At 36.2% G+C, this 22,208-nt stretch overlaps 1 protein-coding gene across 6 annotated transcripts in view; it reads left to right on the forward strand.

The window, feature by feature from the left end:
* Positions 1 to 22,208, forward strand: part of GREB1L (GREB1 like retinoic acid receptor coactivator) — a 257,946-nt gene that overhangs the window by 14,734 nt on the left and 221,004 nt on the right. Inside the window, exon 2 of one of the 6 annotated variants that reach the window (XM_074340246.2) lies at positions 12,895 to 13,012. The exons of the other annotated variants lie outside the window; for them this stretch is intronic. The gene's annotated coding sequence lies outside the window, so the exon portion shown is untranslated. The remainder of the gene's footprint in view (positions 1 to 12,894; positions 13,013 to 22,208) is intronic. 6 annotated transcript variants of the gene reach the window in all.

Consider the following 22,208-nt stretch of genomic DNA (forward strand, 5'->3'; position numbering starts at 1 on the left):
ACACCTAGAACAGGCACATAGTTAACCCTCAATAAATACTTTTCAATGAATGAATGAATGACTTCTGTAGGGACCTGTTAGCTCTCTTCCATGCCTATGGGATCTGTCCTCAACCTGGGCCAAACTTCTTTCAGATCTAAACCACTGCCTTCAAGGGAACTGGGAGAAGGGCGGGTAGATGGAAAAACATAAGCTTATCACTGCTACTGGACATACCAGGATGAGGCCCAGGCCCTTCGGAAGGGAGGTCAGTAGAATTATCTTTTGAATAAAGGATGCTAACAAGGAAAAATAAATCCAAAGGTGAGATGAAAGGAGATGCATTTCATTTGCTCTTCTTTTGAGTTTTACAAAATGATGATGTCTTTGTAATCCTTCATGCATGTTCAGGTTATCATGAAATTTATTTATTTACAATTTTACTTACATGATTTAGGTAATATGGGTTTTAAATTTGCCAATAAATAGTTAATGAAAAATAATTGAAAGCTCTACATTTCTATACATTTCCAGGATAATACTGCATTGTGGGAGAGGATCATGGAATGTATAGTCTGGAAAGAGCGTTTTGAAAAATGTAACAAAACTCTTGTACTGCATAAATGTTACAATTCATTTTGTTCATTAGATTTTAAATTGATAAGACTTCCAAAATCAAAACAGTGTGGGCTTGCTTTAGATATTGTTACATGGGAGATTACCAGACATCTGTAGGGTGTTTACCCTTGGGAAGCTAAAGTTCACATATTGCAAACAGACACCATAATTCTATTTTAGAGTAAAGTTTGTGTTTAACCTGTACTGAATTTTTTTAAGGCTTTGAAGTAATAATTGGCAACAGCAATTATAATATCAGACTGCATCTCAGTTTTCATTTGGATAAAGAGTAATTACATCAAATACATTTGTTACTTCCTTAGAAAAATTTTTCTTTTCATAGTTTTCCTACTGAGCAAGAACTCTATGTCCAGTGGGAATAATAGAATTCTCCATTGGACAGAAAATTAGCAGAAAAAGTCAACTTGGTAAGTCTTTATCAAGTACCTATAATTGGAATGGTGCGGTGGAGAAAGAGAAAGGAAAATAAAGAACTATCTCTGACCTTGGGGAAACCTACAATCTAGTTAAAATACAGTTATGTGGCTTGTGGTTTGTAGATTTAGATCTAACTTTATTTAAACTGTGTTCCTCATATCATTACTAATTTAGTGAAAGATTTATATAACATAATATGTGAGGGTGTCATTTGTTCTGTTACTAAATATCAAAATTATAAAAGAATTCAACTGAACTGACATCTAAAGGAGATTTAATGTCCATGTCATTTTTTAGACTAGAAGATGATTTTAACTTTGTTCATGAGGCATTGAATGTAAAATTTGAAGCAGTGCTGACGATGTTAAGGAAATCATGGTATGAGCCTTATGTTTGTTAGTGATACTTCATGAACATTAAGGTATCTAAAAATAAAACCCAAACTGTGGTATGTAGATTTTGAGAGGGGTGTACGAATTTCATCACAGTTCAACTTAGATCCCCTCTTTCTTGTCTTAGAGCAGAAACTAATTTTAGTAAATAACTACTTTTGAAATATTTTTTATGTGGTAAATTTAAGGTACGAGAAAATATCATTTAGACAGAAAATGAGTGAGAGTTTATTTTGATCTTCAGTCTGTTTAAAGCACACTTGTAGTCGTGTGAGATTACTTAATACATTGCTATTTTACTAATGCATGTAGATTATACTGAGAAATAAACATTTGAAGTTTAGATCGTAAAGCATTTTTTAATAAATGCAATTCACTCTTTAGACATTTGAATTCTCATCAGTTTTTCTTCAATGAAAGCTATGCACATTCTAATTTGGCCCTTGATATGTTTCTCATTATGTACAGTAATAAAAACTAATAAGACTAACCAGTGCCATATTTATCATAAATGTATTGTCTTTTCACAATTTTTTTTAATTGAATGGAATTAAATTTTCTACCTGATTCATGGATCACCAGACAAAGGAAGATACATATTAAGGAAAGAAAAAATAAGAAGAGCAAAGACTTAAAGGATAACTAGAAGCCAGTACTTATACAATATTTTAGCTTTAAACTGTGCTGCTACTTTATATTAGGGCTTATTAAAGAACAAGATCATATTTTAGTTTGCTAAATTCTACCTCGTTACATTTATGTAGTCATTTATTGTTGTTGATATAGTTTTTGTTTTTATCTCATTTAAAAGCTGGGTTTTTTTAAGAAAATTATATGCATGAGAAGTCTGTTCTGAGAAGAATTCTATTTTGATCTGTTTAGAGATGCTTTTCCCTTAACTCTTATATTAAGTTAAAGCATTAGCATATAAATCCCTATTGCAAGGATGTATAAATAAAACTGACTGATTAAAAATAGGTGTGTGGTCACAATTTTCTCTTTCCTAAGAATTAGAGATTTAAATCTCTGAAAACACTAATGTGTGTGATGATAGTCCAGCTGCTTTTGTGTGTGTTTCATTTAAATGTAAATTTATCTTAGAGACTCTAAAGATGAGCTCAGAAGGTAGAGAATGGTCATTTTGAATAGTCATTTTCTTCTTTTTCATGAACACTGAAATAAAACTATTTTACACTAAAGAAAAAACTTGTTAAATAGCCAGCACTCAACTACTTTATTTTAAAGGTTCTTAATGGATTATTAATTTTTTCACGCTAGCAGTTTTTCTGAGCCATAAATATATTAAGAAATTTATATGCTATAACAACAGTTCAACAATCTCCAGTATGATGCTGAGTATTATTTTGTAGTACTATGTAAAGGAAAACAGTAGGAGAAATGAGGTTGTAGAAATACATTTCAGATAGTTAAATCTGAGATGTTAAAACTACTGAAGTTAGCAGACGCACAATGACATGTATCTCACACACATATCTATATACTGTGTATATATTTAGACTATATTTTTGATTACTGCTTAAAACTTAGTCTGATAATGCAATTATAAATCAACTTCCAGGAACAATTTCTGAGGACAAGTTTTGCAAGTTTCCACTTATCACTATTCCCTTTAAGACAGAAGGTCAAGATTGAAGCTCTGTAATTTGGCTTCATTTTATACTCACTTGTTGGCCTTGTGTAAGTTATGGTGAATGTTCTCTTAAGGGAGGTTACCTTGTGTTGACTTTAGCAGCTTTTTCTACTTCCCTACAATAAAACAGGCCATTTGTGTGAGTTGCTGTTGATTGCATATTTTGAAGTCATTTTTGTCTTTAGCCATTGAATTACCAGCCTGTGATTATCTCATGTAAAATAAACAAACAAATAGGAAAAAAGCTCTTTGATCTATCCTAACCTTTCTATATGTAAATTTTGGAAAAGTGGCACTGTAGCACACCAATAAAATGTACTCCTGCATTGACATTTCCAAAGTAATTATGAAAAGGATTGTAAAATTTTCTAAAAGAATTGCTATTTGTTGTTTGACAAAATTTACTTAGGTCACATAAAGGTAAATATTTCCCAAACAACCACTATAGAGTCAAGGGTTCTCTTCAAAGAAACGACCTTTGTTTAATCTAAATATCTTTGTTTTATACAGGTAAGAAAAGTAAAGGAGTGTTTCCTGAATAAATTTATTGAGAGAGCCTGAATTTTTTAATGCCATTCTTTAATATGTATATTTCCATAGACTGCTTGCAGATTTTAACACATAATTCTGCATCTTTTGCTTTAATTTATAGTTGCTGTTTAGAATTAAAAATTGAGTTTTGTAATACCTATTGGGGTGTGCGATGTGTATTTAGCAGTATCCTGATCATAGATTCTGTGATACCAGTTCAGACACATTGGTTTATAATCAAAATCAGTGATTTCTTTTGTTGGTAACTTGTCATTGGTAAAAAGTGTTTCTGGGTTAAAAAATCACAAGACTTTTTGCAAGGTGATGCCCAGTAGTCAACCTGTAGAAAATGAGTGTGTCAGTTTTCTCTGAGTTCATTTCCATTTTGTGTCATGATTTGAGGAAAAACAATAGATGACAACAAATTAATATGAATATTTGTAATTATTCCACCTGGTAAAACTCCATGTCATGCCTAAGAAACAGAAACTGGATTTTCAGAGGTATTTTCCTTTTAATAACTGCTGCATAGCAACTTCCTCATTTTAACATTTTATGAGAACATCCTGTTTTAATAAATTAGATGGTGTTGAGGTGGGGGGTGGCATATGTAATTATAAAAGGTTTATACCTTAACACTCAGGGTTATTACCTGGTAACTGAAAATGCTGTCTGAATCCATTTTTTGTAGTGCCAGGGAGGGTGGGGGATGGGGAAAATGAAACTTGAATCAGTGACCATCTGGCCCAGATTTCCTTTGCACTGCCCTTTGTTTCAGCCAGACAATGGATTGTTCCCTTTACAGATAAGAACTCTGCTGATGACTTTGTGCTGAATCAGCAGGTTTGGTTTGAGATTTCAGCATAGACTCAGAATGAGGGGTTTTCTGCTGTTCTAACATCGCTATCCTTATCCTCATCTATTACAAAAATCTGCTTAAAGTGATTTTCTGTAGTTTAATAGAAGGATGGAATTACAGACCAGTTAAATAAAATAATGGGGAATGTAGCTTTCTGTTTTAATATTACCTATCTCAAACACTGAAATTTTCCTTGTCCCCAGTTTCCAAAATCAATATCTCCCTGATTGTGATTTTTGGTGAATCTTTATGTAACTCCTCTATATCTGAACTTGAATTTTTCACTCAAACCTTTGATGATTTAAATTTAATGTTGTCCTAAATGTAGGCTATGCTTTTATGATGTAGTTATGTAAATGTAAGTTTTCTGTGACATCTGTTTGCCATGTACCTGCAAATTACATCTTAGGGTGTTAGAATTATTTTCCTTACTTTAATAGCTACATAAGCATTATGAGACTGTTGAAAAAAAAAAAAAAAAAAGGTTATTGACCAGAAGCAGGGACCTTTGTCGCCCACCATTCAAATTAAGCCAGCCATCAGTTTTTGTAGATTATCTCAGAAGCAGTAGCTATCAGAGTGTGGTTAAATGTCAGTTTTCCAGAAGACGAGAAAATTTCAATGTTGCCATCTTACTGCAAGAAATGTAAAAGCAATCATTTTTACTTCTGAAGTTTTGAGAGGATTGTGGCAGAGTTTAAGTCAACCTTTTAGTTTAACCCATCTCTTTACAGCTGAATTGCCACCTAACACTTCAATACAGAATTTTCTCCAGACAGCTTTTTCTGACACCACTTATAACTTTGAAATCAAGCATCTGATCAAAATGGATTGCCTAAAAAAAAAAAAAAAAAAGACTACTTTGATATTTAATCTGTAATTCTTTTGTGCAGCTAAAGGAATGTTCTTTAGGTAGAATCAAGGGTAGACTGATCATAAGAAAAAAGCTTCTTTATATTATAGTTAGTTCCACCAGGATCTAATTATGTAGCAGATGGAATCACACAGCACAGTTCACTGTCATTTGATGTAATTAATTTTAGGTCTGTATGCGGTGAAAATGAATGACAATAAATGGTACAAAATCTTAGTTTGCATCCATGTGGGGCACTGTCTATATATGTTGCTCTCCCTTCTCATTCAGGTCTCTTTAATTGACTGCTTGCTGGATTGGATGGTAATAGGTCCTCAGAATTGCTTGTTTGGTTTAAATGCATGGATGGTTTGTAAAACGAGGATGTTATGGACATTAATTGGGATCGAATATTTAGATTTAGAGAAATGGTTAAACTGTAGAATAGGCAGAGTTAAAAAGCTATAATGACAATACCACCACCAAACAAGTTCTACTTTATTTCCTCCACCCCTGCTCTAATCAGACTAGTTCAGGGAACTAGTTTGAGGTGGAGGGGAAGGTCTTATTTTTTTGTCCCCCTCCCCCCTCCTGTTCACCCTTTACCCCTCAACCTCTGACTCTCCTTCAAATCTCACTGAGGAATTATAGTCTCTACAGAGGCTTGGTTGCAGATGCCTGGAAAGTTTACACTGCCGAGAGTTGTTTTGTTTGGCATAGCTAATCAGGAGCCAGGCTGGAATTGCTCATAGCTGTCATTCAGGTTTTGTTTCAAAGTCCAAGGACCTGCTGGGAAAAACAAAAAGCTAATGAAAGCTGACTGTATTTAGGTCTTAAATCTGTGGAATCTGAAATGATGTCCTGACAGTGTATTCTTATTCTTCCACATTCTTGCTGTTACTAAGGTAACAGATTTTTAGAAGCTTTCCATCTTCATTGTCAAGTGTTTGCTACACTTATTGTTGTTTTTCAGATTAGAGCAATTCAGATTATCTCCTTTTAAGATGAAGGAAAAGAGAAAATAATGGAAATAAAATGTCTGAGTCAATTACCCTGAATGCTAGTAAAATCAGTTTTTTTCCCCACAACACCCTAAAATCCTATAGATTCATAACATGTATTAAAATTTAGAACAAGGTAATTTCCCCAGGTTGGTGAGTGCTGTGTGTGTGTAAATCCCATTTTTGTGTAATGTAAAATAGTAAATATTCATATCATCACTGACAAATACATTTTGTGGGCAAAAGCTATATAGTGAAATACCCTATCTTTAAGATCTTCCTCCTTGAATAATAAACCAAATGATATGAAACATCGATGTGTTTGAATACTTATCTGTAAGTGGGAAAATTAAGTAACATGAGACGATGGACTTTGATGAACATATTTTCGCTGAATATAGGTCTTTTTAATATTTGTTTTCACAGGATGTTTTGTCTTTGTGGATTAGCACTCATATATCTGAAAATGCTGATGTTTTTATAGCCAAGAGACGATTATTGAGGCACATGCCACCTGTGGTTTGATAAGTGATAAATAACAAATAATTTTTTTAGAGGCACAGTGTTCTTTGGGTATGCTTTAGATTTGAGAATCCCCAGCGATGCCCCTCAATCGTGTTGTAACCTTTATGAATCTTCTTGTCAAGGTATTGACTCATTGTAAGATGACACAGGTTTTTTCCCCACAGACTTAAACATATTCATCAAGTACTCTTTCCCCTGTGGCAATAACTGCAATATTGAAATGGTCTAGTTTTAGTACTGATCAGATCATGTTGCTCATTTGGTATCACGACAATAGAAGTATACATTCATGGATATAAGATCTGGCTTAATTTTCTTCTGAGAAATGTAAGCGAATGGGCAGCTGGCTGAACAGAAAAGAACCAGTAAGGGTCTGTAAGAGAAGTGTTCAAAGTGTGTCAGGAGGCCCTCATTTTAATTTCTATATCTTTATTCATTCTGCCTTCCTAGCTCGAATTTTATCTTCTCTTCTCTCCACCTGTCTAAATCCTGCATTTCTCAAGGTCCAATTCAGGTCCTTCTTCAGTCACTAAGCCCTCTTCAACTTTTGTTGCCATCTAGAGAATAAGAGAGACAGTATCCTTAGCTGACCACAGTATCTAAAGAATTGTGTTCTGATATGGTTTCTACATTTTTAGGAGGACAGTGATCAGGATGGGGGAACTATGGGGGGAAATGACATAAAGGGAATAGACAATTTGAAAGGGGCAAGTTTATCCAAGAAGATTGAGACAAGATAACTGTCTTCAAGGGCTGAAATGTGTAGCTGGAATCAGATTTACTCTACCTTAAAGTTTTTAAAACTGTTAATATATCCTTAAAGCAGTGGTTTTCAAATTTTGCTCTCCAGAGCTGCCTGCATTCTTTAGTGTGGGCTGCTAGAGGGAGAGGTTGCTTGAGCTGCTAGTGCACATGCTGAGGGCCCCTGCAGCTCCCAACAGAAGAGTTCCACTTTTAACTGCAAGTTCCACTTGTAACAAAAACCATTATATATTGGTTTGCACCTAATGTTTCTTTTAAAGACACACTGCACTGCTTAAAAAACAAAGTTTGGAAAAATACTGCTATAGGTAAGAGTTTAGGTTCAACATAGGATAAAATGTTTTAGCAATAAAAGACTTGTAAAAATTAAATGGACTGCTTTGTGAAATGTGAGTTCCACATTAAATCAGAAGCTTAATGAACCTGACAAGGATGTTGGAAGATTTCTGCTTATGGGGAGAGGTTGGGTTTGATCCCCTATCCCGCAGGTTTCCTATAGTTCTAAGGGTGTATAGTTGGTTTGTTCTTTCATTGTTAGTATCAGATGATTATGGTACTTAGCTGTTCTCAACTGGGTTTTGGGTAAGCTCCACCTCCCCATTCAATCATGAGGCTCCAGAGAGTAGGAATAATGTCTTTACTGCTTTTGGATTCTTCAGATCCCAGCATTGATGTAGGGGCTCGGTAAATGCCTGTTGATACAAGAAATAACTGCAAGAAGCACATGCTTGATTGCGTTATGACCTCTTCCAATTATAAATGGTGATAAGGGAAGGTATTTGCAGGAATTTTTTTCCACTATTGCTTTTTGCCCTCCAGAAATAGTAGAAACGACAAAGGAGATTTAAGATAAAGCTTTGTTATGTTTTCTGGCCAGGAGGCCAGAATACTACTGTGTCTGAAAAACTGAACATGACCTCTCCCTTCTTCTCCTCCATACCAATGCCCCCAACCCAAGAGTGCCTAACAGGTGAAACCTTGAATGTGGAAATCGTTCCTCTCTATACATGTTGAGAAACTGTGAGGTTTCCAGGTATCCCAAGTGCAGATAGGGAAATGCATTATAAGAGGATTACATCATGAGCCTAGACTTCGGGGCAGGAATGGGGGTTGCGAGTGGGGTGGGGTGTGGGGTGTGGTTTGCCTCAGGATTTAGTTGGTTCTGATGTTTTTGAGAACTGGAATTACAGCATATGAATTACGGGAAAAATTTCCAGATACAAGATTGCAATCTACTAATCGTGGTAGAATTGATAGGGCAGACAGGTGCCTGATGAGCACATAATCTCAAGCAGCCTTTTCACTCATAGGAGGCCTTTTATATTTCTTCTCTTCACACTGGGTGGAAAAGAGCAAAGTGTTCCCCCATCTCCTGGCACATTGCCTTATGTCTAGTAGATACTCAAGGAGTGCTTATTTAATTCAGCTGAATTATATTAACGGGACCTTTAGAGCCAATTACCAATTATAGTACACACTTTAGTTGGTGAAAAGAGTCAACATTGCTTAAAGTCTCCACTATACTTCTACAAGCTCAGGAGAGTTTAGGGATGACAATTTTCAGGATGTCAATATCTTACACTTCAAATGGGGAGACTGGTCACATATGAAAACACAAACAGGCTTGTGAAACATCTCTGTCCAAGTTGTTCATTGTTGATAAATGACAAGGGGAGTGCCTGGAGCCAGTGATAATTCCAGCATTAAAGAATCCTTGCCATACCCCCAGGAAGAGAGATGCTTTCATTAGGTGAGTAGTTATAAATCCTAGCTATGTGTGCTGTAATACCTGAGCTAGAGTGAAGATGCCATAAACAGACAGAAAGCTAGATGGGGAAAGGCTCTCAAAAACAATGTAATCCCTGTGCCTGTGTTATTAATGGAGAAGAAATTGGGGCCCGGAGATACTTAAAGAGCCAGGACTAGAACATAGGTTATTTGATTCCCGAGATATGTGCTTATTCATAACTGAGAGTATATCTTTATTCACTCTGCAAATTTTTCAGAATATTTAGGAATGGGGGGTGGGGTGGCCGATTAGCTCAGTTAGGTTAGAGCATGGTGTAATAACACCAAGGTTGCTGGTTCGACCTCCATGTGGGCCACTGTGAGCTGCACCCTCCTTAAAAAAAAAAAAAAGTTAAGAATGGCCTTCTCAAAACAATTTGAAACTTGGTGATTATGCATAATTCCAAAAACTGTTAATATGTCCCTAAAGCTGCTAAACATGTCTTAGGTCTTTAGGTAATAAGAAGGCACTGCAAGTGTCAAGATCATTGCAGAGCTGCTTATGTAATATACAAGATAACATCAAAATACCTTAGGCAACTAGTATCTTATGATAATATGGATGAAAATAGAATAGAAGGGCTATGTAAAAAATTTAAGACAAGACCAATGATTTGGAAATTGTGTATATAAAAAATAAGTGTTATTTAAACTTATTTAAGCATATTGGAGCCAGTTTTTAACTCGTTTAAGAGACTATGTTACTTTTCAGGGATTTAATAAACTTTAGTTGAATGTGCATATTTACATGATTCATAGCAACAGTTCATTAAAATGTCAATCAGTCAACATAGTTAGGTTACTCTGGGCAGCTCCAGAGATCAGAAATAGAATCAGGACAAAAGTTTCACAGAGGAAAATTTAAGTATATAACAAAAAGGAGCTTAAAACATATTTTACTTATTTAATTATTAAATATACCAAAGACTCCTATAGTGAAAATTAGGTCTTCTTCTATCTCTGTCTCCCAGTCATCCAAACTCTTCCACCCAGAGATAACCCCAGCTTCCTGGATATCCTTTCTGAGATATTCTGGGCATGTACATGCCTGTAGGGAAGTATACTGAACATACTGTTTGACACTTTAGATTTTCACTCAGCTGTATTTTGGAGATTGATGAAAACCTTTTTGTTGACTAATGCTCTTCAGCAGTGGAACACACTGTCTTGTGATGTAGCTGAGAAGTGTCACTCAAGTGTTCCATAAAGGCTGGAGGATCGGCTCTGAGGAATATCAAAGGGAGTCCCATCCTGGGCAGGAGTTGGCAATAGATGACCTCCAGGGCACTCCTCAAATTCTACAATATATTTCAGTGCCTACTAGGTGCTAAGCACTGTGAGACAAAAAAAAAAAAAAGAAGTATAAGGAAGTTATACTTTAGTTAGGAAGATAATGGATAGCTCACATATAAACCATTAGTGTAAATGTGAAAAAATCCATAAGACAAAATTGATATCGCAGAGCTCTATATAAATAATTGTTGAATGAGCCAGCTAGATTGCAGTAAGTATTACGAGTTAAGTGAAGGTTGGAGAAGTCTAAGGAAACTTTGCTTAGGAGGTGAGACTGTACCTAATCTTCAAATAATTGAATTTCGATTAATAGGGAAAAGGTAAGGAGAGCAGTTTGGCACTTAGGAACACTGAATGTGGATACAGGGACAGTGGGAGAACAGTATGAAAGTGGTGGAAATAAGTTCATAGGGCATAAAGCTGTTGGGTTGAGGTCATTTTATAGAGTAGATGAATTCCAGGCTCTGAAGTGCAGCCTACATTTAGTGAGTAAGAAGGGCCCACTGAAAGTTTCTGAACAGGAATGTGACAATGTTGTATTGTAGAAAGCTGAATGTAAGCCATTGTATAAATATGAACTCAGGATAAAATGGACCTGAATATCAGTATTGGCAATAAAAGAGAAAGAGACTAAAAAAATAAAATGAAAAGGTATATGTGATTACCGATTGAATTTTGGAGTCAAGGGAAAGAAATGAAAGATTGATAACTTCATGTTTTCAAGCCCAATTACCTGGGAGAAAAATGGTACCATTAACAGAAATAGGGAAAACAGAAATTGGTGTTTTGGGGAGAGAAGTGATGAATTTGATTTTAGATTAAGTTTGACATGTTGGGAGACAGTCAGATAAAAGTGTCCAGTTGAAAGAGTGGAACTAAACAAAGCTCTTGAAAGAAATTAGAACTGTGGATGGCAATATCCACAACTCTGTTCCTTCAGGCCCCAATTGCCCCCTTTAGTGCTCCATCTTCTGATCAGACAAGACAAGCTGTTTTCCTTTAGCCGAACTCACTTCTCTATGGGGTGTGTGTTTTATTGTACTGTGAACCACATTCATTTGAATTCTTGCATACTATTTCATGTTGTTTGATTCTGAAAAAGAGATCTAGGTGAGTTTCCCTCTAATATAGTATTATTGTATTTATTGTTCTTAATAAATTTAATACTTGCATTTATGGAGTTTGGAATTCGGTAAACTAGTCTGTATCCTATAGCACATTGTGCATGCATTCCTTTCTTTTAGCAGTTTTGAGATTGAAGCGTAATTATTTGAAACCTCTGTAATACCCCAAGGGAGAAAGTATATAATACTTCAGGGTGAGGGATCTGTTTTTTTGCCCTGAGGAACTGGTAGGCATCTTTTCTGTTGATAAGAGAATGTACTGATGAAAGATCACTGTGTTCCCCTTTTTATTACCCTGGCTTCTCAGGAGCTACACTTCATGCTGAACTATGTATTTACTGGTTAGTATATTAGATTTCTTCTCTCTTCTAGCCCTGAACTTTCTTTTAAGATGCGATTACACAGTGTATATCTCTTATTATAAGCCAGCACACATTCTGTTGGAGAAGAGAGAGGATACAAATAAATTAAATTTATTATAACCATTAAACTGTTCCCAATGAGTCCAGACTGTGTCTTCTCAGCACATAGGATAATTCCAAAGTAATAGTAGATACTAGAAAAATGTTTTGTTTTTGTTTTTGTTTTTTAAATGAATGAAGCTCAACAAGGGTTCAGAAAAGTAAGGGAGGCTATTAGAGAGGGAAAACTAGAGATGCTGTCTTGAAAGAGAAGGTAGTTATGCTGTGAAATGAATAGGGTTTTGACAGCCTGGTGGGATTGTTAGGGAAAGAAATGAGCCAAGATGTAGAGGCAAAAAAATGTGGGCCATCGCCTTGCAATGATGAATAATCCATTTTGGAGAAGCATGGGAAGGTGAGTGGAGCGGTGGGATTACCAGCTGTGCTCTACTTGCTCTTGTCTCTTTACCATCTTGTTCGGGGTGAGGCTCCAGAGTCCACAAACCCTCAGTTCACAGGGACGCCGCCCACTCTTCTAGTGCCCTGTCTCATCCCGCCCTTGACTCTTAGTCATTGACTCTAATCCTTTACTTAAAACAACTTAGCTGTGATTTATTTTAAACCCTGTTTAAAACCCAGGGAGTTTAAAGGCTGTTGGGCAACCTTAATTATTCTTTAGTTTACTCACCAGGAGGCCATGAATGAAAAGCACACTTACACCCACAGGAAGCAAACACCTGCCCCTCACAGACAGTGGATTATTTCGTTACTTGAAGCTGTATGGCTGAAATTTGGAGGTAATAAAAATAAATTTTGTATTTATTTTATTATATGTATTGTATTTGCTAAGCATTATGTGCCAAGCACTCTACTAAGTACTTTATATTGATTGTGTCTTTTAATCCTTATCATCATCCTTAGCATATGCTATTATCTTTATTTTAGTAATGGGGGAAAAATGGACAGAAGTTTAGTATCATTTATATTCATAGAGTAAGTGCCAGAGATGGGATCTAAGAGTAGGCAGTCTGACTCCAGAGCCTGAGCTTTTAGCCAGTACTTTTTACTGATTTTAAGAAGCGCATTAAGAAAGTGTGAGAGATAAACATGTTGGTCTATATTCAGTAGATGAAGACAAATAATTAAAAGTTAGTGTTAAATTAACAGGCCTTTATATTTCAAATTTCACTGAGTGGCTGTGGGCCCACTGAGGCCTTTATTTTGGCATGTCATCGTTTAAATAAAAAATTGAAATGCCTTTAGGCATTGTACTCTTCTTTTCATGCATGTCCCATATCAGCCCACAAATTTATGGCATTGGTGACTGTGTTACGTTCATTCAGAATGCGTTTATTTTATTAGTTCAGAATGTAGCCCCAATCATGGAGGTCCCTGTTTGAATCAAGGAGAGGGAAGAAGGGATGATGCCACCCATGCAGAAGGAAAACCTTTCCCAGAAACCCCTGCAGTACACTCCCCTTACGTCTCCTTAGCTAGAACCTGAGTGCTTGGCCATCCCTCACTGCAGGGAAGGCTAGAAAGGTGGGGAGCAGGATTTTCATGATGAACTTAGACCAATCAAAATCCTTCTCCTGGAGCTATATGCATTAGCACCCCAAACAAAATCGGGGTCCTATTAACAAAGAGGAGGGGGATGGGTATTAGAAAAGGGACTAAAAATATCTGTTATCATTGTATTCTTTAAAATTCTGATTGACTACATACTACCTTCACTGTGAAATGATTCGTTAGGATAAGCTAACTGCATTAATAAACATCCTCAAAATTTCAGCTGTTTAATTAATTACTCACATTGTAGTCCATCACGGTGACGTGCTTCTCCTTGCAGTCACTCAGATAGCCAGGCTCCTTTCATCTTGTTCTGTTGCCATCTTCAAATTCCAGCCTACAAGTTTGCTCTGTACGGAGGACAGAGTATAGGGAAGGCACACAACGCTTGGCTCTCTTGGCCATCACATCAGGCACATTCCACTGTGAGAACTAGGAGATGTTGTTTGGCCATGTCTCCAGGGAGAGCAATGCATTTGCTGAGCATCTAATCAGCCTCTGCTACATTACAGTTGAGTGAAATCTAGTTGTCATTGAAGACAGTTGACAAAATGGATAAAGGTGTTCTTTACAAATGTGAAAAGTGAGTTTCATAAGAAGTTATATATAAATGACATTTACTATCTTTTGTAATTTCTTAAAGGTATTTCACCAAATATTTCTCTTTGTAGACAGTTAAATGGATAGTAAGTTCTCAAACACATCATTTCCAAAAAGCCATCCCTGACCTCTCCAGATGACAAGCAGCCTGCTGTATTTACTTCTGTGTGTGCTGCTCCTTGGTTGTAATAAGTGGTTGGCATGTGTCTCACTTGGTTCTAAACTCTCAGAGGGCACAGATCATGTACAATTTGTCTTTCAGTCACCAGGGCTTAATGCCTCGGAGGTCATCAATAAACATATAATTAAATGAATGATTAAATAGATAAATGCATGTATGAATTAACTGACATTAGTAAAACTTCAATTCAGACTAAAAGGAGAAGCCTAGTTTTGAATTTATAAGAATTTTGATTATGGAATGTTCATAAAAGTATAGTTTTCTCTACAGCACAGATGATCATTTCACTAGCTGCTCACAACTAATTAACATGTAGTAATAGCATCTAGTAGTATACAAATGCTTATTAGGCAAAGATCTTAACAGTTTTTTTCATAAATTAAGCATACAGTTCAATTTGTGGCCTTAAATTTCCCATGTGTGGAGAGTATGTTAGTGAGATTCTTATTTCACTAGTAATAATTGTAATACCATTTCAATTTTCTATTCATTAATTCAACCAATATTCAATGAATTCATATTCAACCAGAAGAGAGTAATAAACACACTAGTCTGTAATTATATAACTGTATGACTTTACAATTGGAATGAGGGCTAGAAAGGCAAAAAATAACAGGGAGTGCATAATTTATATTGGAGACTTAAGGAAGTTTTTGAGGAGGTACTGTCTGTGCTGACGTGAAAAGCAAGAGAGAGACAAAGCTAGAGGACAACTGGGGAAAGAGCACTTCAGAATGTGTGAAGTCTCTGAGTGTATGTGCTTGACGTGTGGGAGAAGCTGAGAAAGAAGTCCAAGGCCATCAGGTTGGAGGGGACTACAGAGGGCCAGGCCTCACGGGTCATAGGCCATAAAGCATTGGACCTTTGCTTTAATCCATTAGCGCATGGATTCAAAAAAAGAAGAAAAATAACATACTGTTGTAGATGACAACAAGTAATAAACCTTTTAGCCTGAACTTTTAGCCACTGTAAACCATTTAACAATAAACTATATAAATGCCAAGTACAGTTGGTTCTTAAACAACATGGGTTTGAACTGTATGGGTCCCCTTATATGCAGATTTCTTTCAATACATACTTGCACTGTTTTTGACCTGCAGTTGGGCATTTGTGAATGCAGAGAGCCAACTGTTTGCATCAGTCTGCGCCATTTTATAGAGAAGCCTTGAGCATACATGGATTTTTCTATTCATGGGGGTCCTGGAATCAATCCCCCATGGATACTGAGGGACAACTTAGGTTTTTGGGGATTCAAAAGTTATACGTGAATTTTCGACTGTGTGGGCTTTGGCGCCCCTAACCACCATGTTGTTCAGGGGTCAACTATATATAAATTCAATAAGCACAATTTTAATTTTTAAATAAAAAATACCACACTTGTAACAACAATGAAAAAAATCTAAAAATGTTGGTTATATCTCATAAAGGAAGGGAGGAAACTAAGGTAGATGGAGAGAAATGTGGTGGGAGATGGATTTAAATAAATGGAGGGGAATAGAATTCGATCTCAACCTCACTTTCAATCAGAATAATTTCCAGATGAATTAAAGATAACAAAATAATGACGGTTGACATTTATTTGGCATGTACTATGTGTCAAGCCCTGATTTAAGCACTTTTTATTATAGTGTACATATTCTACTCACTCATTCCTAGGAGCGGCCCTATAAAATTAGGAGCTATCTTCCCCCCTCCCATTTTTTTAGGGCGATGGACACTTAGAAACATAATGAGTAGTGCTACAGGCACTATAAACCTAGGCATTCTGGCTCCAGGGTCTGTGTTCTTATCTATCACACACATTCTATCTCTAACAGTTCTAGGGAGAAAAAAAGATAAATATTTGTATAACATTGGTTTAGGGAAGAGCATTCTCACCATGATTATAAAGCCAAAAACAAGGGGAAAGATTGATAGACTTGACTACATGAACATATTTATTTAAACTTGATATTTTCCCCAAATATCCAAAGCAAAAAGTATAAACAAAAGAAAAAATATTGGCAGTGTAATAGACAGAGTGTTACTATTCTTTGTATATAAAACATTCTTGGGCCGGCCCGGTGGCTCAGGCAGTTAGATTCCCTCATGGGCCAGTGGGCTCTCAACCACAAGGTTGCCTGTTCAATTCCTCGAGTCCCGCAAGGGATGGTGGGCTGTGTCCCCTGCAACTAAGACTGAAAGGACAACAACTTGAAGCTGAATGGCACCCTCCACAACTAAGATTGAAAGGACAACTTGACTTGGAAGAAAAGTCCTGGAAGTGCACACTGTTCCCCAATAAAGTCCTGTAAAAAAAAAAAAAAATTCTCATAATCAGTAGAAAAACAACAAATCCCCCAAAGGAAAATGGTCTAGACTAAATGTCCTGGACTAAAGTCAATCCACCATCAATTTTTAAAAAATTTTATTGGGGAATATTGGGGAACAATGTGTTTTTCCAGGGCCCATCAGCTCCAAGTAGCTGTCCTTCAATCTAGTTGTGGAGGGCGCAGCTCAGCTCCAAGTCCTGTTCCCCTTGAACCGGCAACCTTGTTGAGAGCTTGCACTCTAATCAACTGAGCCACTCCTCATGGAAGCTCAGTGGCAGCTCATTGTCTTCAATCTGGTTGTGGAAGGTGCAGCTCACTGGCCCATGTAGGAATCGAACCAGCAACCCTGTTGTTCAGAGCTCACGCTCTAACCAACTCAGCCATCCGGCCGCCCCTCCAACATGTATTTTTGAAAATAAAGTTTTATTGGAGTATGGCCATTCTCATTTGTTTGCATACTGTCTGTTGGTGCTTTGAGCCATAATACATTGTTGTATAATTGTGACCTCAAAGCCTGCCGTGTTCACTATCTGGTTCTTTACAGAAAAATTCCCCTGACTTTTGATGTGGAAGAATATCCATTTTTGGTGGTCTTGAAAGACAATGTAGAATCTCTTCCCTTTGGAAGGTGTTGGGTGGTCCTGCTTGGTGGCAGAAGAATGGACCAGTTGACCTCCATACTGTTTTATCTCAAACTCTTCTTAGGTCAGGTTACTACACATGAATGCCTGTAGGTATCTGTCCTCTCTTATATACTTATTGCTGTTGGGTCAGTCCACCTATTGACCTATCTTTCTACTCTTAACTTCCTCTATAACACTACCTCTTCCATAGTAAACATACCCTAGAGTCCTCAGTGTTTTCAAGACACATTCTTTGCCTTCATCAATACCTGACCCTCCAAACATCTACTTTTTTCTGCTTTTGAAACTCAATTGATGAGTTTTACTGGAGAAATTCACACAACTAGGGCAACTGGTGATAAATAAAACTACACTCATGGTCTCTCACCTCTGCTAGAAATTCTGTCCTGTGTGATCCCAAGTTGGTTCCTCCTTAGATATCTCTAATGGCTGTCCCACCTAAACTTTTAGCACCGCTGTTCCCTTTCCAGCTCTCTGAAAATGAACTTGCTTTCTACTTCACAGAGAAAAAAGAAGGCCTTCATGTAGTATATACTGAATCCCAACATCTTCTGATTCCTCAGAGTAAGGAATCCATTTGTGATACCTTTTTCGTATCACATTTTGCCTCTAAACTGTTTTCATTCCTATAGCTTATGAACTAGTTTATCCCTGTTATTTCTATTAAAAAAAAGAAATAAAGAAGAGAGAAACAGATAAAGACAGAGAGTGGGGGATGGAGGGAGAGAGAAAAGGAAAGAAAGAGAGAAAAGGAAGAAAGGAAGCTCTTTAATAGTTCTTTGGACCCTACACTTCTTACCACACGTCCCTGGACATTATCTAGCCCTTCACAACCCAACTTCCCCCACCCACTTTTATTGAAAAATAAAAAGCATTCTCCTTGCTCTAGGGCCTGTTGATAAAATACAATAAAAACTCTTGAGTTCTGTTGAAACTGATAAAATAGTTATAACAGATGACTTTTTATTTAGTATTGAAACCATTTAGACTTGTAGATTATGGGATACTGAGGCTACAACAGCATTCTCCTCAAAACATGTAGTTTAGTAGTAAGCATTGAAAATTCTACATTTAGCACTTAGCACAGTTTTGCTTAGTACCTGAATTCTTAGTACTCAGCGGCACTGGGAACATGTAGTGTAAAATGTTCTGGGTGTAACGTTCTGGCATCAAGTGTTCTTAGAATTTTTAGGTCAGAATACTAATCTCAAGCAATTCATAACACCAACTAAAAGAATAATTGAGAGAAAACAGCAGTCACATTGTATTATAAAGAAATTATGATTTTTTTAGAGTGCAGATTTGAATTAATAAAATGGCAATCAGAAATCATATGCCACACTCAGACCAGAAACTGATCAATTATATGTTTTAAAACTCTTATTGTCTTCATGCCAATAGTAATGTTTTGTTAAAGAAAAAGTCAACTTGAGAGTTTTGGAAATTTTAAATTAATGAACATTAGACTATCCTAAGAGTCATTTTACAATAGTAATAGTAATACAAGTGAACACACATCCTATAAAGTAATGTTATCTACAACTAACTCTGTGTTTCTCTAATTTTTCTGACAAATATTTTATTGTAAAAATAAGTATTCAAGGTTTAAATCTCCTGTAAGGTAAAAAGTATCATTAAGACATTACCAAATCCAATATTTTTATTAAAGTAATATTAACAATGCAGTTTGCCACATCACGTCAAGCCCCTTTCTTGTTTAAATAAAATATAACATTTTTAAAAGTTTGGGAAATAGAGAAAAAGGAAATCTATAATCTCACCAACTTCAGAGCTTTTTGCAGAAATGTGTTTTCTTAATAATCGTGATTATTTATGTAATTTTGTATTCTGCTTTTAAAATTACTGTGGTACATTCTCTATAGTTTCTTCTGTTAGTAACATCTTGCATTATTAGTGTAATACATTTGTTACACTTGATAAATGAATATTGATGCTTTATTATTAACTAAAAGTTCATGGTTTACATTAGGGTTCACTCAGTTGTACAGTCCTATGGGTTTTAACAAATGTTTAATATCATGTGCTTACCGTTACTATATTGCACAGAATAGTTTCACTGCCCTAAAAATTTCCTGTGTTCCACCTATTTATCCTTCCCTCTGTCCTCACAAGCCACTGGCACCGCTAATCTTTTTACTGTCTCTGCAGGTTTGCCTTTTCCATATTGTTAAATAGCTGGAATCATTACAGTAGGTAGCCTTTTCAAACTGGCTTCTCACTTAACAATATGCATTTAAGTTTCCTGAATATCTTTTTGTAGTTTGATATCTTGTTTTTTTTTTATCATTGAATAATACTCCACTGTACGGATGTACCACAGCTTATCCACTCACTTTTTGAAGAGGATCCTGACTGCTTCTAGTTTGAGTAATTATGAATAAAGCTGGTATAAATGTTTGTGTGCAGGTTTTTTGTGTAAACATAAGTTTTCAAGTCATTTGAGTAAAGTATGTGTTTGTATATCTACCTGTGATTGTCTTATGTATTCTCTTCTATCTCTGAATATGTTAATGAAATAAATATTTAAATACTGTTTTCTCTGTGCAGAGACTATTTTCTCCAGGTTGCTTTGTGTTGGTTTGTTTTGGTCTTCATCTTCTATGTCTGAGATGTTCCTCAGTTTTCTGGTGATGCTGGTTGTCTGCTCTTATTTAAGAGCAATGTCACATAAAGCTGATAAGCTCTGATCCCATGGTGAGGCTTGCCATGTGTGGCTCATTTCATTAAGAAATGCTCACTGTATGTTAAGTCTTCCCTCTTAGACTGGATAGATTCTCTAGAGAAAAATCTGAACTCCTGTCTTGATTCTACAGGAGTGGAAGCTGAGCTGGAGAAGTGGTCTGAAGGTGGGTGGACTCAGCTTTCAGTGCATAAAATGTTCACCTAATCCCCCTGTTTGCAGAATGGTACCCCTACTCTCACCTGTGCCTGTCCAGCTTTCTGCAGAATGGGGGAAGTAGAGCTGTCTGCTTCGACTTGGGGAAGGGATCTGGGCACGTATCTGATTCCTAAAAGAGAATTTCAGTTAATCCTCCTGTGTTTAGCCTCACCTTTATCCTTATACCTGGAACCTAAGCTGGCGATGCCTTTGGGGAGGTGTGTGGCTCACTGGATAAAATGGTTGCACCTAAGCTTAACTTCGGGTTCCCCTTTCTCAATTCTGTGATGTCATCTGCTTACCATCTGCTTTCCAGTTTGTAATTTTTATTGCTGTTTCCTTTGCTTATGGCCTCTTTTGTACTTACGATTTTGTGCTTTAAAAAACCCTTAACTATATTTGTAGTTGGGTTTTGGTAGGAAGGGAAAGTAAATACATTTGCATAATCTGCCATATTTATGTGAAATTCTCATATATTCTTTTTTAAGAGGAAAGCAAAACTAAAACCCTTTTCTATAGGCAATAGATGCTAATTGGTTAAAAACTACAGAAAACATATTTTTTAAAATGCAATTAATATTACCTATAAATGGACCACTGCATAAAATTTTGGTGCATGTTTATTCTATACGAACACATAAACATGTGATTTATCTTTTGTTTGTGTTAAAAAGTACAATTTCATCTATAGAGAGCAAATCAATGGGGATGGGAGTGGGGGTTGGCTGGAAATAGACACGAGGGAACTTTTTGCGATGATGGAGATATTCTAAAACGGGATTATAGTGATGGCTGCATAACTACAAATTTGCTAAAAAATATTGGTGAGTGTATTTTATGGTATTTTATGGTTCCTATAAATTATAGGAACAATTTTGCATTAAAAATTACCTACTGGCATGCAAAAAATTCCCAGAAAACATGATTTTATCAGACCAGACATATTATACATTCTGTTTACTTAAAAATTTACTGTGAATACTTTTAATGTCAACAAATTTAGACCTATAAAGTAGAAAGTGTGAGTGTATAATTAACAAATTGTATTTCCCCCAGCTCTTTTCCCTTCATCTTGCAAAATATATAAAATCCCGTTTTCATAATATGTTTTTGCTTGCCTTTTCCCATTCTTGTTTATATATTTATATATTGGTGCATAGTTATAATTATTACATACAATTTACAAGTTTAGCACTGATTATAAAACAGCATACTAACTATTTTCCATATGCTACATAATTATTGCTGACAGTTACATAATATTCCATAGGGTACATGTGTCATGCACTAATTACCATATCCTTATATTAGAATATTTAGGCTGTTTCAAAATTTATACTGTTAAAAATAATGATATGATGCATAACTTTATGTATACGAGGTCAGACAAGTTCGTGAACTCATCCTAGAAAAAGTGCTACATACCCCACTGCTGAATATCATTATGGTCACCTTCAAAGTATTCCCTTTGGGAAGCTATGCACTGATGCCAGCGCGTAGTCACCCTTCTGAGCAATTTTGGAACTCTTTTTCTGGAATGGCCATCAAAACTGTCGTCGTATTACCCTTGATGTCCTGAAAGTCATCAAAATGTTTTCCTTTCAATATTTCCTTTATCTTCGCGTAAAGAAAGAAGTCATTGGAGGCCAGATCAGGTGAGTAGGGAGGGTGTTCCAATACGGTTATTTGTTTACTGGCTAAAAACTCCCTCACAGACAGTGCTGTGTGAGCTGGTGCGTTGTCGTGATGCAAGAGCCATGAATTGTTGGTGAAAAGTTCAGGTCGTCT

The sequence above is a fragment of the Rhinolophus sinicus genome, chromosome 4 (assembly GCF_057876585.1).
Source record: "Rhinolophus sinicus isolate RSI-liver-muscle chromosome 4, RSI-T2T, whole genome shotgun sequence".
In the NCBI taxonomy this organism is placed as follows: Eukaryota; Metazoa; Chordata; class Mammalia; order Chiroptera; family Rhinolophidae; genus Rhinolophus; species Rhinolophus sinicus.